At 46.5% G+C, this 15,056-nt stretch overlaps 1 protein-coding gene across 6 annotated transcripts in view; it reads left to right on the forward strand.

The window, feature by feature from the left end:
- The window catches only part of LOC127032316 (C-type lectin domain family 2 member D-like), a 279,024-nt gene that overhangs the window by 237,171 nt on the left and 26,797 nt on the right, over positions 1-15,056 (forward strand). The gene's annotated exons all lie outside the window — the stretch shown is intronic.

The following is a 15,056-nucleotide window of genomic DNA, read 5'->3' on the forward strand; positions in this document are numbered from 1 at the left end:
CACATTGGAGTTTGTTTTTGAAGCTTTGTTGCTGAAGAATTGCCACTTTTAGGTCTGTTATTGAGTGACCAGGGAGATTGAAGTGTTCTCCTACTGGTTTTTGAATGTTATGATTTCTGATGTCAGATTTGTGTCCATTTATTCTTTTGCATAGAGACTGTCCGGTTTACCAATGTACATGGCAGAGGGGCATTGCTGGCACATGATGGCATATCTCACATTGGTAGATGTGCAGGTGCATGAGCCCCTGATGGCGTGGCTGATGTGGTTAGGTGCTATGATGGTGTCCTTTGCATAGATATGTGGACAGAGTTCACACCAGGGTTTCTTGAAGGGTTTGGTTCCTGGGTTGGTGTTTTTGTTGTGTGGTGTGTAGTTGCTGGTGAGTATTTACTGCAGGTCGTGGGGGGCTGTCTGTAAGCGAGGACTGGCCTGTCTCCTAAGGTCTGTGAGAGTGAGGGATCGTCCTTCAGGATAGATTGTAAATTGTTGATGATGTGCTGGAGAGGTTTTAGTTGGGGGCTGAAGGTAATGACTAGTGGCGTTCTGTTATTTTCTGTGTTGGGCCTGTCTTGTAGTAGGTGACTTCTGGGTACTCTTCTGGCTGTGTCAATGTGTTTCTTCACTTCACCAGGTGGGTATTGTAGTTTTAAGACTGCTTGATAGAGATTCTGTAGGTGTTTGTCTCTGTCTGATTGGAACAAATGCGGGTGTATCTTAGAGCTCAGCTGTAGATAATGGATCGTGTGGTGTGGTCTGGATGGAAGCTGGAGGCATGTAGGTAAGTGTAGCGGTCAGTAGGTTTCTGGTATAGGGTGGTGTGTATGTGACCATGGCTTATTTGCACTACAGTGTCTAGGAAATGGACCTCTTGTGTGGACTGGTCCAGGCTGAGGTTGATGGTGGGGTGGAAATAGTTGAGATCTTGGTGGAATTCCTGAAGCGCCTCCTTCCCATGGGTCCAGAAGATGAAGATGTCATCAGTGTAGCGCAAGTAGAGTAGGGGTGTAAGGGGATGAGAGCTGAGGAAGCGTTTGTCCTAAGTCAGCCATAAAAATGTTGGTGTACTGAGGGACCACGCGGGTACCGTAGGAGTCCTGCTGACTTGCAGGTAGAAATTGACGCCAAATCTGAAATAGTTGTGGGGGAGGACAAGTCGCAACGTGCAGCCGCCAGGTTTGCTGAGATGGTGTCGGGGATGCTATTCTTGATGGGGAATTAGGGCAATGGGTTCAGGGCAGAAAACTGCGATCTCCAAAAGCCAGCATGCTCTGGGGGGAGCCAATGGAAGATGTTGATGAGAGGGGTGTGTCCCAAGCCCCACCCCCTCCATGTTCCCTGCCTGTTGTGGCTTGTAATCCAGGGAAACCCCTCTCTTGCAGCCAGGTGATTTCAATGCTGCTCAAGTCATACCTTGCAGTAATAAGTTAGGTACCTGCCTTGCTCTATGCAACATGGTGGGGAGGGATAGTTCAGTGCTTTGGGCATTGTCCTGCTAAACCCACAGTTGTGAGTTCAATTCTTGCAACATGGCAGAGGAGCTGTCCTAACCTAGCCCTGTGGCTAGAGCACTCCGCTGGGAGAGCCCTGTTCAGTTCTCCCATCATTTAAAAAGTCCCAGTCCATTCTTCTTAATAATCTCAGAGAGACAACTCCTCTTTGTCTGGGTTGGGTGAGGGAGTTGCTTAGGCACTGTCAAATTACTTAACAGCCCAATTAATCTAAGTATTATACTTAACGGGTTTCTGGAATTTGTAACCGGTTTAGCAAGGTGATTCCACGACAGGCTGGTGCACCGTTAAAAAGCAACAGGCGCTAGACAGAAGTAAGCAGCAGCATGGGAAAACCATTTGTCAACCATTAAGCTTTCTTCAGATTGCAAGGAGAGAGGCTTGGAGACGGCCTGGAGAAGAAATCGCTTTTATTGAGGATTCTGTAGCTTTTAAACTGACGGGGTGTTTTCTGCAAAGGGAGGAGGTGGGAAGGAACCTGCTTTATGGCTCAGGCTGCATCTGCACTTAAAACACTACAGCTGCTGTAGCCCTTCAGTATAGACCCTCCCTACAGCAATGGGACACCCAGTCCAGCGCTCTGCGCCACGCTGCCTCCATGGGTCCCAGCTCTCACGCACACCCTGACATCACTGAGAGCTCGGCATGCACAAGGATCAGGCCCAGTGTCTGACCAGGGTGTCACTCCTGACCCCAAACTCCCTTTGAGTCCCCTAAGAGCTTATGGTTGCTTCCATCTCCATCCCCCAACGCTGTGCTTGTATGCAATGACTCATTCCACTGACGAGGTCATAGCCTGCCTTCAGCTCCTTGGCCCTGACTGCAGCATGTGTGGAATTCCCCCTCCCAGCCTCTAGGACTTCCCCTAGCATCACAATGACTCCAAGGAAGAGATCTTAAGAGATCTCAGATTCTCTGAAAACATCCACTCAATGCACAGCAGCAGTCAAAAACCAAACAATGCTGGGAATCATTCGGAAAGGGATAGATAATGGACAGAAAATATCGTAGTGTCTCTATAGAAATCCACATCCTGAATACCGCACGCAGATCCAGTTGCCTCATCTCAAAGGAGATATATTGGAATTGGAAAAGGTTCAGAAAAGGGCAGCAAAAATGATTAGAGACATGGAACAGATTCCGTATGGGGAGAGGCTAGTAAGACTGGGACTTTTCAGCTTGGAAAAGAGACGACTAAGGGGGGGATAAGATAGAGGTCTATAAAATCATGACTGATGTGGAGAAAGTAGATAAAGACGTGTTGTTTACCCCTTCTCATAACACAAAATTGGCGGGAGGAGTAGCTCAGTGGTTTGAGCATTGGCTTGCTAAACCCAGGGTTGTGAGTTCAATCCTTGAGGGGGCCATTTAGGGAACTAGGGTAGAAATCTGTCTGGACATTGGCCCCCCTTTGAGTAGGGGGTTGGACTAGATGACATTCTGAGGTCCCTTCCAACCCTAATCTTCTATGAAGATCCAAGGGTCACCCAATGAAATTAATAGGCAGCAGGTTTAAAACAAACAAAAGGTAGTATTTCTTCACACAACACCCTGTCAACCTGTGGAACTCCTTGCCAGAGGATGTTGTGAAGGCCAAGACTAATAAGAGGCTTCAAAAAATAACTAGATAAGTCCATGGAGGATGGGTCTGTTAACAGCTGTTAGCCAGGATGGACAGGAATGGTGTCCCTAGCCTCTGTTTGCCAGAAGCTAGGAATGGGTGACAGGGGATGGATCACTTGATGATTACCAGAGCTCCTGTGATTCTGTTTTTTTGTTTTTTGGGTTTTTTTTAAATCTCTCCAGAGTTTTGGTTGCAATTGAAACTTCCAGTTAAAGCAATAGGTGTGAGGGCTGCTATTTAAAAATAATTAGATGCAAAAACCATATTAATGCAACATTAATGTTGTATGGTTAGGACATACACGTTAAGTGTCCTATCACAACATTAACTTGATCAACTTGAATGTATGTAGCATACATTTCCCCTTCCTGTTTTTCTTGTTGTATTAAAAAGGCCACAGACACAAACTTACAGGAATGGGTCAGAACTCCTCAGCTTACAGGAGTGGGCGCTGCAGGGATCGGGGCTGATTTTTAAAAGGCCCAATTTTCAAAAGCCCCAAAGTGACTTGGAAATGTTACCCATAATCTTCCTTAGGAATTGATTTTTTTAAAACAAGGGAGTTGTAGCCTGTTTTCCACAGGGTCAGTCTAGCCAATGCCCTAGGGCATTTCAGGCTGCTGTCCTGTCTGATCCAGCCCAGGGGACAATATCTGATGCTTCCAGAGAAAGCAAGAACCTGCTGTAACATAGTTCTACGATGCTGTAACTGCAGGTGGAGAATTAACTCCTGACCTCCGTGGCGTTCAGACTATGCCCTGAAGCATGAGATTGGGCCAGAGGGACTGCTGGCGCTGGTCACGGTATCTAGGGTCTCTTGGAGTGGGAAGTTCCTTGGAGAATTCCATTGGGTGGGGGACTCAGCTGTGAAGAGAGAGGACGGGCAGGAGCCTCTGATGAGCCCAGGACTGGACTAACTGAAGTAATGTTCCCTTTACACGGAGCCTCAGCTCTTTGGAACCTCTGCAAATGCTTTAGCCACGTGTTTAGCTCCATCCGTAGGAGTAGCCTTGGATCGCAGTGGGAGGGCTCAGGTGTGTAAGTGTTTTCAGGGCAGGCTCTCAGGGCAGTCCCTGACACCAGGGCAAAGTGGATGTGAAGTGCCACTGTCTGGATTTGGGAGCTTGCCCGCACACCGAACTCACTAGGCGCTGGGTATGTGGCTGCAGGCGCTGGGCCATGGAAAATCAGCCCCGGGTGGTTATTTCAAGTGGAAAACCAGAGTCACTTCTCGGTCTTTTCACTTATAATTCCCTTTCCCTTCTGCCGCCAGATTTCAGCGTATGATAAAATCACTCTCAATGCCAAGTCGGTGCCTCAAATCACTGGACCGGGTGCAGGAATCACTAGGCGACGTTCTCTGGCCTGGGTTATACCAGGGCTCAGACTAAATTAGTGTTCCCCAAACTTTGAAAAGTTGAGCCCGCTCCTCAAGGCAAAGAAACCAGTCATGCTCCTCACCTGTCAGCCCCACCATGTGTTAGCAAACCCACCCCACATCTTCATGTATACATCTTCAAACCCCTCCCTTCCCACCATGGCTAGCCCTTTCCCACGCTTCAGGAGAGGCTGGAGTCGATGATCGTAACCACTGTCTCTAACCTTAAGATCTGAGGGACCCCATCCTGGAGCATCTTAAATTTCCCGGTTCCCAGACTCTGTAACGGGCTGCTTTGCCAGGCTCACCTTTCTCCCTCCGTCAGATTGGCCGATGGGGATAATGAGCCTGGAGATCTCATTCCTGCTGCTCTGAGTGGTGCCCATGTGTGCACGGCTAAACTCAGGTCTTACTGTATCCCAGGAATATCATAATCTTCTGGGATCCTCATGGCAGCAGTGGGATGATTTAAATGAGTCCTTTAGTAATGGGGCCTTTCTCTCTTTTGTTTCAGAGCCAGCGTCCTCGAATCTTCGCACGATTCTTCTGGTGCTTGGACCACAGGTGTTACCGGTGCTGCCAATCTTACTATGCAAATATATGTTTCAGAAAGCTAGAGGAAAAGTGTCTGCCTGCCCAGGACTCATCTTCATCAAAAGCTGACTCATCTGTCCCAGGAGCCTGGAAGTCCACAGGATTCACAGGAATATGAGCTCACCGCAGTGTGTGACAGGGACCAGGACCAGGGAACCAGAAACAGGAATCAAGACCCAGCCCTGGAGAATGGTGAGAGAGACCTGCTAATGGAGGACAGACGCTTCACCCAGGAAACCAGAGAAAGGGATCCATTAGGTGGAGACACGGGCCAAGCCCAGGGAACTGGATTAGCGTTGTCAGTCCTCCAGGATTGACCAGGAGTCTGCAGGAATTAAATATTAATTTTTAATTAAAGATTATATTGTGATCAAATCTTCAGGAATATGTCCAATTAAAATTGGCAACCCTAAACTGGAGTGGGTGGGAGGAACCCATTAGATGGAGACAGACTTGAGCTGGGGAACCAGCTAGAAGAGACGATCCCTCCTTACAATGCCCATCAATAATGGGGACTGGACTGGGTGAAACTTTTCATCTAAACCTATTTTAGGTGAAAAATGCAGATTCAGCAACATGGAAACATTTTGCAAATTCATATCTGTTCTGCTGAATTGTTCATGTCCAGACTCTGACCCCAGTTCTTAAAACGTCGAAGCATTTCGTTTAGACACTTTCCAAACAAACTGTTTTGATTTTTCAGTTTGACACATTTTTTTGTTTAAAAATGTCCTTCAATTTTATTTAAAAAATTCAAAGTTACATCCCTCGAAATGTTCCCATGTCTTTTTTTTTTAAAGCTTTTTGGTTCATCAAAATTTGGAAAAAATTTAGTTTTGTTCGATGGGTCACTTGCTGGAAGATTCTCTACACCTTGAGGTCTTTAAACCACGATTTGAGGACTTCAATAACTCAGACATAGGTTAGGGGTTTGTTATTGAAGTGGATGGGTGAGATTCTGTGGTCTGCATTGTGCAGGAGGTCAGACTAGATGATCATAATGGTCCCTTCTGACCTTAAAGTCTATGAGTCTATAACCTGAAGCCAATTTTTTTCTGTTTATTTTATTTTTATTTTTTTGGAATTACCAGTGACCAGAACCTTCTGTTGTTTGCCCAGCTCTAGGGGTGAGTGAGGATTTTAGCGGTTATATGGTGGGTCTCTGAGTCTCCTTGTCATTCAAGCAGCAAAGAGTCCTGTGGCACCTTATAGACTAACAGTTTTGGAGCATGAGCTTTCATGGGTGAATACCCACTTCGTCGGATGCATCCAAAACGTCATGCTCCAAAACGTCTGTCGGTCTATAAGGTGCCACAGGATTCTTTTCTGCTATTACAGATCCAGAATAACACGGCTACCCCTCTGATACTTGTCATTCAAAGATTTCTTACTTTAACAAATTTATTTGGGATGATGGCAGGATGGGCAAAAGCTTCCTAAAAGTGTGTGTAGGGGGTGCTGCTGGCCCCTGAACTGTGGCCCTGCCCTTGGCCACCCCTTCTCCTCAAGGCCCTGACCCCTTACACTGCCCCATTCCCTGCCCTCTTATACCGCCCCACCCTTACACCACCCCTTGCCTCCAAGACCCCACCCTCCTGCTCGCTCCTCTCCCCTCTCATCCAGTTGCTCACACTTAGGGCCAGTAAAAGTGGTGGGCTCTGGCCCCAGGGGCAGCTCCAGCCCCCAGCACGCCAAGCGCATGCTGTGGGGGGCGCTCTGCTGGTCGCCAGGAGGGCGGAAGGCAGCTCTGGTGGACCTCCCACAGGCGTCCCTCCGGAGGGTCCGCTGGTCCCGCGGGTTCGATGGAGCATCCGCAGGCAAGCCTGCGGGAGATCCAGTGGAACTGCGGGACTGGCGACTGGCAGAGCGCCCCCCCGCGGCTTGCCGCCGTGCTTGGGGTGGCGAAATGGCTAAAGCCGCCCCTGCCTGGCCCCCCTGGATGAGAGTGGGAGAGGATGGATGAACTCCTTTCAAAGATAGCTCCCCCCCCACCTCAAAAAAGAGCAATTTGCCAGCCATAGCAACACATGCAACTAACCAACCTGTGCCAGTAACGCCGTGTTGTATGTTACATTCCCACCCTGGGGTGGTTTGTGCCTTTGAGAATGTCAACCCTGTGGGCCTGGGAGTTTCTCTACGCAATGTGACCTCAGTGCTTAGGAGAGCCATTGTTTGGAAATGGTTCAGTAGCACATATATTTATCATTCATGTACATAGACATATTGATTAATATTTAGAACTACTTCCATCCCCCCTACCTCCTCCAATATTCTTCAAACTTATTTGTAAATATTTTTAATTATCACATTTCTGTTTAGTTTTGGTGGAGATAACTCCACGTTCTCTCTCAAGTGGGCAGAGAAATCCAAAATATTTTTTTTGAAAAGGGACATTTTTCAAAATATGAACAATATAATCAAAAGTGGCAGTTTTAATTAGAAGTTGCATTGTCAGCGTAGAGCCGTTTTTCACCAGCTCCGTTACTGTATAAAAAGCTGAGTTTATTTTTCATGCTGCATCGTTTGGACCAGGTGCCAAGCGGTGTCAAGTTTTCGCACAGGCCTTCTCTTCTTGAATCTGCGCCTCTCAGGAGCCTTGGCCTTAATCTTGGCCCTGAAACACTTATGCATGTGTTTAACTTTAATTACTGCTGTGAATAATTCCATTTCAATGGGACGACTCTGAGGTTGGGTTTACACTATGGCTCTATATCGGTGTAACTCAGGGGTGTGAAAAATCCACTCCCTGAGGCCAGGTCCACACTACAGCGTTAAATCGATTTAAACAGCGTTAAATCGATTTAACGCTGTAACCGCCCACACTACAAGGCACTTAAAATCGATTTTAAAGGGTCTTAAAATCGATTTCTGAACTCCAGCTAAACGAAAGGAGTAACCCTAAAATCGATATTACTAAATCGATTTAGGGTTAGTGTGGAGAGATATTGAAGTTATTGGTCCTATTCTTTTACTGAGCTACCCAGAGTGCACCGCTCCGGAAATTGATGGTACCCTGGGACAATGGAGGCACACCACCGAAGTAATGTGCCCTAGTGTGGACGCGTAAAATCGATTTTATAAAACCTCTTTTATAAAACCGATTTTACTAATATCGATTTAAAGCTGTAGTGTGGACGTAGACTGAGTGATGCAGACCTAATCCCCCATGTAGACAGAGCTATTGTCAGAGGGAGAGCTCCCCCTGCTGGCAGGGGACATAGCTACTGCCTTTTAGGGAGGCGAAATAACTACACCAACAGGAGAGAGCTATCCCAGAGCGTCTTCATTGAAGTGCTATAATTACGTGGCTGCATTTGTGTAGCTGAATTGATGCAGCATTTTTAAGTGTAGATGTGCCCTTAGTAGACAGGCTAAGCCCTTGCTTAGGTGTTTGCTGAATCAGGGCCATAATGTATATCTGGCGACTGCCCATGTAAATGTGATGGAACAACAAATAATCTGTGAGGATTTGGAAAGAAGGGTGAGGTAAAGCACCTTCTTAGTGTCGGAAATGGATAAAGTGTGTGTTACAACAGAGACTCAAGGTGGGTGAGGGAATCTCTTATCGGCCCAACTTCTGTTGGAACGAGGGAGACGAGCTTTCGAGCCACACAGAGCTCTTCTTCAGGTCCTATAAAAGTGATCGATCACCTCACCCACCTCGTCTCTCTAATATCCTGGGACCGACACGGATACCACTACTGTCTACAATAGACGTATATCCTTTTCTATTTTTCTTTCAAGTGTTTCCTCCTTTGCATATACTCTTGAATGCTGTTTAATACCTGTGAATACTTAATGTGTATAAATAAATTGTATTTTAAAGCTAACTGTGTGCTGGGTGTTTTTGATGTGAGAAAAAGTAGCTAGCAAAAAACCCGATCTTAGAACTTGAAAGTGCCCATCCTCTAAACATGCTGCCATAACATCTTAGAGGCAATCCAAGAAAAAACTATTAACCCTGAGACTTGTACAAGAAACGAGTGTTAAATAGATACCAGCCTAACTGTCTAGGTAGCCATCCCTATATCTATCTATCCTTGTATTATTATCATCTGTCATGAACCAGGACCCAGCCCTGTACAAACACTGAACAAAGGGATGGTCCCTGCCTCAAGGGATTGAAATTTGAGAATAAGACAAGAGAAAACATATGGGGGGTGGGGACGCACAGGGAAACAACAAAGTTGTATTCATCAGCATGATGAGAACTAAAGGTCCATCTAGCCCAGTGACCTGTCTTCCGACAGTGGCCAGTGCCAGGTGCCCCAGAGGGAATGATCAGAACAGGAAATCAAGTGATCCACCTCCTCTCGCTCATTCCCAGCTTCTGGCAAACAGAGGCTAGGGACACCATCCCTGCCCATCCTGGCTAATCGCCATTGAGGGACCTGTCCCCCATGAATTTATCTAGTTCTTTTTTGAACCCTATTAGTGTCTTGGCCTTCACATCATCCTCTGGCAAGGAGTTTCACAAGTTGACTGTGTGTTGTGGGAAGAAATACTTTTCTCTGTTTATACCTGCTGCCTCTTAATTTCATTTGATGACCCTTAGTTTTTGTGTTACAAGAAGGAGTAAATAACACGTCCTTATCTACTTTCTCCACATACATCATGATTTTATACACTTCTATCATAACTCCACCCCCTTAGTTGTCTCTTTTCCAAGCTGAAAAGTCTTATTAATCTCTCCTCAGAGGGAAGCCACTCCAGACTCAATCATTTTTGTTGCCCTTTTCTGAACCTTTTCCAATTCCACGATATCTTTTTTGAGATGGAGTGACCACTGCACGCAGTATTCACGACGGGGGTGTACCATGGATTTCTACAGAAGCTGTGGTCTCAACACACCAGTAGCCAAACCAGTGTCAAGTTGGTTTCAGGTTTCCCGGCCCAGGAGAGTTTTTGAGGGTGATCTGGAAGAGGCCAATGCGACAGCTTTGATGGGGAGCTCCTCCCAGGTGTCAGGGGCTGCGTGGCAGAAAGCATGAAAGGGCTTGGTGGGAAATGGAGGCTGACATCATTGGCTGAATGGAGGCGAGTCAACATCAATAGTGAATGAGAGAGGCCAGGTAGGGTGGGGATTGTGAAGACAAGGCTGTACATCGCTCTATGGCACTTATGTCCCCCCTACACCTCATCACTGTTGTACGGGAGCATCTCACAATCTTTGGATGAATTACCTTCCCAACACCCTGTGAATCTAACCTGAGTTCTCCCTTGAGGAAAAACTGCACCTGGACCAGCTGGAGAACAACCCATCATTCCGCCTCCAAACTGTGTCAGAGAACATCTGTACCCACTCATGTTCACCCACCCATGTCCTCGCCCTCACGCAGGGCCGCCCAGAGAATTCAGGGGGCCTGGGGCAAATAAATTTTGGGGGCCCCTTCTATGAAAAAATTGCAATATATATTCTCCTGGGGGCCCTTGCAGGGCCCAGGGCAAATTGCCCCACTTGCTCCCTCCTCTCCCCCCACAGGCGCCCCTGGGAAAAATAAACCTTCCTCATCTTGGCACAAACCTAGTTTTGAGAAACTTCTTTCTTTATCACTGGTTCTCAGCATCAGCTACTGCTAAAAGGCACTAAAGCTCATTAAAAGGGTTGGACAAATATTTTCCATCAAAACTATTTCTGGATCGAAAACTAGGGGTTTTTAAAAAGCAGAAAAAATCACGGACAATGTCTGCTTTCCTTCAAACTTTGTTGTGGTTTTTTTAATTGAAAAGCTGAAATTAGTCTGCCAAAACCTGAACATGGTTTGAGGTTTCAGAAGTGTGTGCCAAATATTTGCTGCTTGCTGTATTTGATTGTTAAAAGAAACAATAACAAAAATTCTGCTTAAAAAAAAAATCCAAAACTTTTGAACCACCTCAGCTTGTAACCAAACACCTGGGCCCATCCAGTCAGAGATTTTTCCAGGTTTCTGATACTCTGCTGGCTTCCTTGACTCATATCTGTCTCCTTAACTTTGGGTTCATTTAGGGTAGAACATAAGAACAGCCATACTGGGTCAAACTAAAGGTCCATCCAGCCCTGTATCCTGTCTGCCGACAATGGCCAATTCCAAGTGCCCCAGAGGGAGTGAACCTGACAGGTAATGCTCTCCTGCCATCCATCTCCACTCCCTGACAAACTGAGGCTAGGGACACCATTCATAGACTCATAGACTCATAGGTCAGAAGGGACCAATCTGATCATCTAGTCTGACCTCCTGCACAAGGCAGGCCACAGAACCCCACCCATCCAATTTTGTACAACCCCTATCCCAGGACCAAGTTATTGAAATCCTCAAAAATGGTTTGAAGACCTCAAGCTGCAGAGACACCACCAGCAAGCGACCCGTGCCCCACGCTGCAGGGGAAGGCGAAAAACCTCCAGGGCACCTGCCAATCCGCCCTGGTGGAAAATTCCTTCCCGACCCCAAATATGGCGATCAGCTAAACCCTGAGCATGTGGGCAAGAGTCACCAGCCAGCACCCAAGAAGGAGTTCTCCGCAGCAACTCAGTACCCATCGCATGCAACATCACCCCGCAGACCATTGAGCAGACCTGTCTGATGGTAATTCAAGATCAATTGCCCAAATTAACGATCCTATCATAACATCCCCTCCATATACTTATCAAGCTTTGTCTTAAAGCCAGGAAAGTCTTTTGCCCCTACTACTTCCCTCGGAAGGCTATTCCAGAACTTCACTCCCCTAATGGTCAGAAACCTTCGTCTAATTTCAAGTCTAAACTTCCTAATATCCAGTTTATACCCATTTGTCCTCGTGGCTACATTAGTACTAAACTTAAATAATTCCTCTCCCTCCCTAACGTTAACCCCCTTGATATATTTATATAGGGCGAGCATATCCCCCCTCAGCCTTCTTTTGGCCAGGCTAAACAAGCCAAGCTCTTTGAGTCTCCTTTCATAAGGCAGTTTTTCCATTCCTCGGATCATCCTCGTAGCCCGTCTCTGAACCTGTTCCAGTTTGAATTCATCCTTCTTGAACATGGGACACCAGAACTGCACACAGTATTCCAGATGGGGTCTCACCAACGCCGTATACAACGGTACTAACACCTCCTTATCCTTGCAGGAAATACCCCGCCTGATGCATCCCAAAATCGCATTTGCTTTTTTAACAGCCGTATCACATTGGCGACTCATAGTCATCCTGCTATCAACCAGTACCCAAGGTCCTTCTCTTCCTCCGTCGCTTCCAACTGATGCGCCCCCAACGTATATCCAAAAATTCTTATTATTAATTCCTAAATGCATGACCTTGCACTTTTCACTATTGTATTTCATCCTATTTCTATTACTCCAGTTTACAAGGTGGTTCAGATCTTCTTGAATAGTATCCCTGTCCTTCTCCGTGTTAGCAATACCCCCCAGCTTCGTGTCATCCGCGAACTTTATTAGCACATTCCCGCTCTTTGTGCCAAGGTCAGTAATAAAAAAGGTTAAATAAGATCGGTCCCAAAACCGATCCTTGAGGGACTCCACTGGTGACCTCCTTCCAGTCCGACAGTTCACCTTTCAATACGACCCTCTGGAGTCTCCCCTTTAACCAGTTCCTTATCCACCTTACAACTTTCATATTCACTCCCAGCTTTTCCAATTTAACTAACAGCTCCCCGTGCGGAACCGTGTCGAACGCCTTACTGAAATCTAGGTAAATTATATCTACCACATTTCCTTTATCTAAGTAATCCGTCACCTTCTCAAAGAAGGAGATCAGATTGGTTTGGCACGATCTACCTTTAGTAAATCCGTGTTGCAATTCGTCCCAATTACCATTGACCTCTATGTCCTTAACTACTTTCTCCCTTAAAATTTTTTCCAAGAACTTACATACTACAGACGTCAAGCTAACAGGCCTATAATTACCCGGATCACTCTTTTTCCCTTTCTTAAAAATAGGAACTACATTAGCAATCCTCCAGTCATACGGCACAACACCCGAGATTATCGATTGCTTAAAAATTCTCGCTAACGGGCTCGCAATTTCACGCGCCAGTTCCTTTAATATCCTCGGGTGGAGATTGTCCGGGCCCTCCGACTTCGACCCATCGAGCTGTTCAAGTACGGCCTCTACCTCAGTTGCAGTAATATCCACTTCCATATCCACATTCCCGTTTATCATCCCTCCATCATCGCAAGGTTCCTCACTAGTCTTATTAAAAACCGAGGCAAAGTACTTGTTTAGATGTTGGGCCATGCCTAGGTTATCCTTAACCTCCATTCCATCCTCAGTGTATAGCGGCCCCACTTCTTCTTTCTTTGTTTTCTTCTTATTTATGTGGCTGTAGAACCTTTTACTATTGGTTTTGATTCCCTTTGCAAGTTCCAGTTCAATGCGGCTTTTAGCCTTCCTCACTTTATCCCTACATGTTCTGACCTCAGCAAGGTAGCTTTCTTTACTGATCCTGCCTTCCTTCCACTCCCTGTAAGCTTTCTGCTTTTGTCTAATCCCCTCTCTGAGTTGCTTGCTCATCCAGTTTGGCCTGCAACTCCTGCCCATGGTTCTTTTCCCCTTTCTCGGGATGCAGGCTTCCGACAGTCTCCGCAGCTGTGACTTAAAGTAATTCCAGGCCTCCTCCACATTTAAATCCACTAATTCCTCCGTCCAATCCACTTCCCTAACTAATTTCCTTAACTCTTTAAAATTAGCCCTCGAGAAGTCGAAAACCCTAATCGCAGATCTACATTTGTTTATCCTTCCATCTAGTTTGAACTGAATCAGCTCATGATCACTCGAACCAAGGTTGTCCCCTACCACCATTTCTTCTACGAGGTCCTCACTGCTCACCAACACCAAGTCTAAAATGGCATCCCCTCTGGTAGGTGCTTCAACTACTTGATGAAGAAATCCATCCGCTATCACATCCAGAAAAATCTGACCCCTATTATTTGTGCAAGTACTCGTCCTCCAGTCTATATCCGGGAAGTTGAAGTCCCCCATAATCACACATTTCCCCTTTGTGTTTACTTCATTAAAGACATTAAAGAGGTCTCTATCCATATCCCAATCCGATCCCGGCGGTCTGTAGCACACCCCAAGCACTATCTCAGGGGAAGCTCTAGTTGCTTTTTTACCCAGCGTGATTTTTGCCCAGACGGACTCCGTCTTATCCATTCCATCGCATCTTATTTCGCTACATTTAATTTCATCATTGATGTACAAGGCTACTCCCCCACCTTGCCTTTCTTCCTGTCTTTTCTGAACAGCACATAGCCTTCAATACCCATGCTCCAGTCATGAGTACTATTCCACCAGGTTTCGGTAATCCCTATAATATCCGGCTTCACTTCCTGCACGAGTAACTCCAGTTCCTCCATCTTGTTACCTAGGCTCCTCGAATTAGTGTACAAACCTTTTAATTTTGGCGTTTGGCGTCAGTGACATTCTTTCCCCCGTCGTGCACAAACTGTCTGCCACCAGCATCACCCGTTACTCTGGTTTCTACTCCACTATTTCTCCTTGGATCAAATCTTGGGGCCGCAAGGGTATCCCCGCTCACTTTGTTTACTTCCCTCTCCAGGTTATGTTCTGGCGTAGAGATCTCCCGAACATTTCCCAACCATCTCCCCCAACTTTCTAGTTTAAAGCCCTCTTGATGAGGTCGGCGAGCCTCCATCCTAGAATCCTATTTCCCTCCTTGCTGAGATGAAGTCCATCCTGAGCAAACAGTTGTCTATCCGTAAATGCGTCCCAGTGACCGTACATCCCAAAGCCCTCCTTATAACACCACTCCCTGAGCCATCTGTTGATCGCCATAATCTTGTCCCTCCTTCGTCGCCCCGCTCTAGGAACCGGCAGAATCCCACTGAAGATCACCTGAGCCTCGATGTCTTTAAGCCTCTTCCCCAGTCTAAAATAGTCCTCCTTGATACAGTCCAGTGAGTAACTAGCTGTATCGTTCGTTCCCACATGAAGGATAATCAACGGATTTTTT

The sequence above is a fragment of the Gopherus flavomarginatus genome, chromosome 12 (genome assembly GCF_025201925.1).
Source record: "Gopherus flavomarginatus isolate rGopFla2 chromosome 12, rGopFla2.mat.asm, whole genome shotgun sequence".
In the NCBI taxonomy this organism is placed as follows: Eukaryota; Metazoa; Chordata; order Testudines; family Testudinidae; genus Gopherus; species Gopherus flavomarginatus.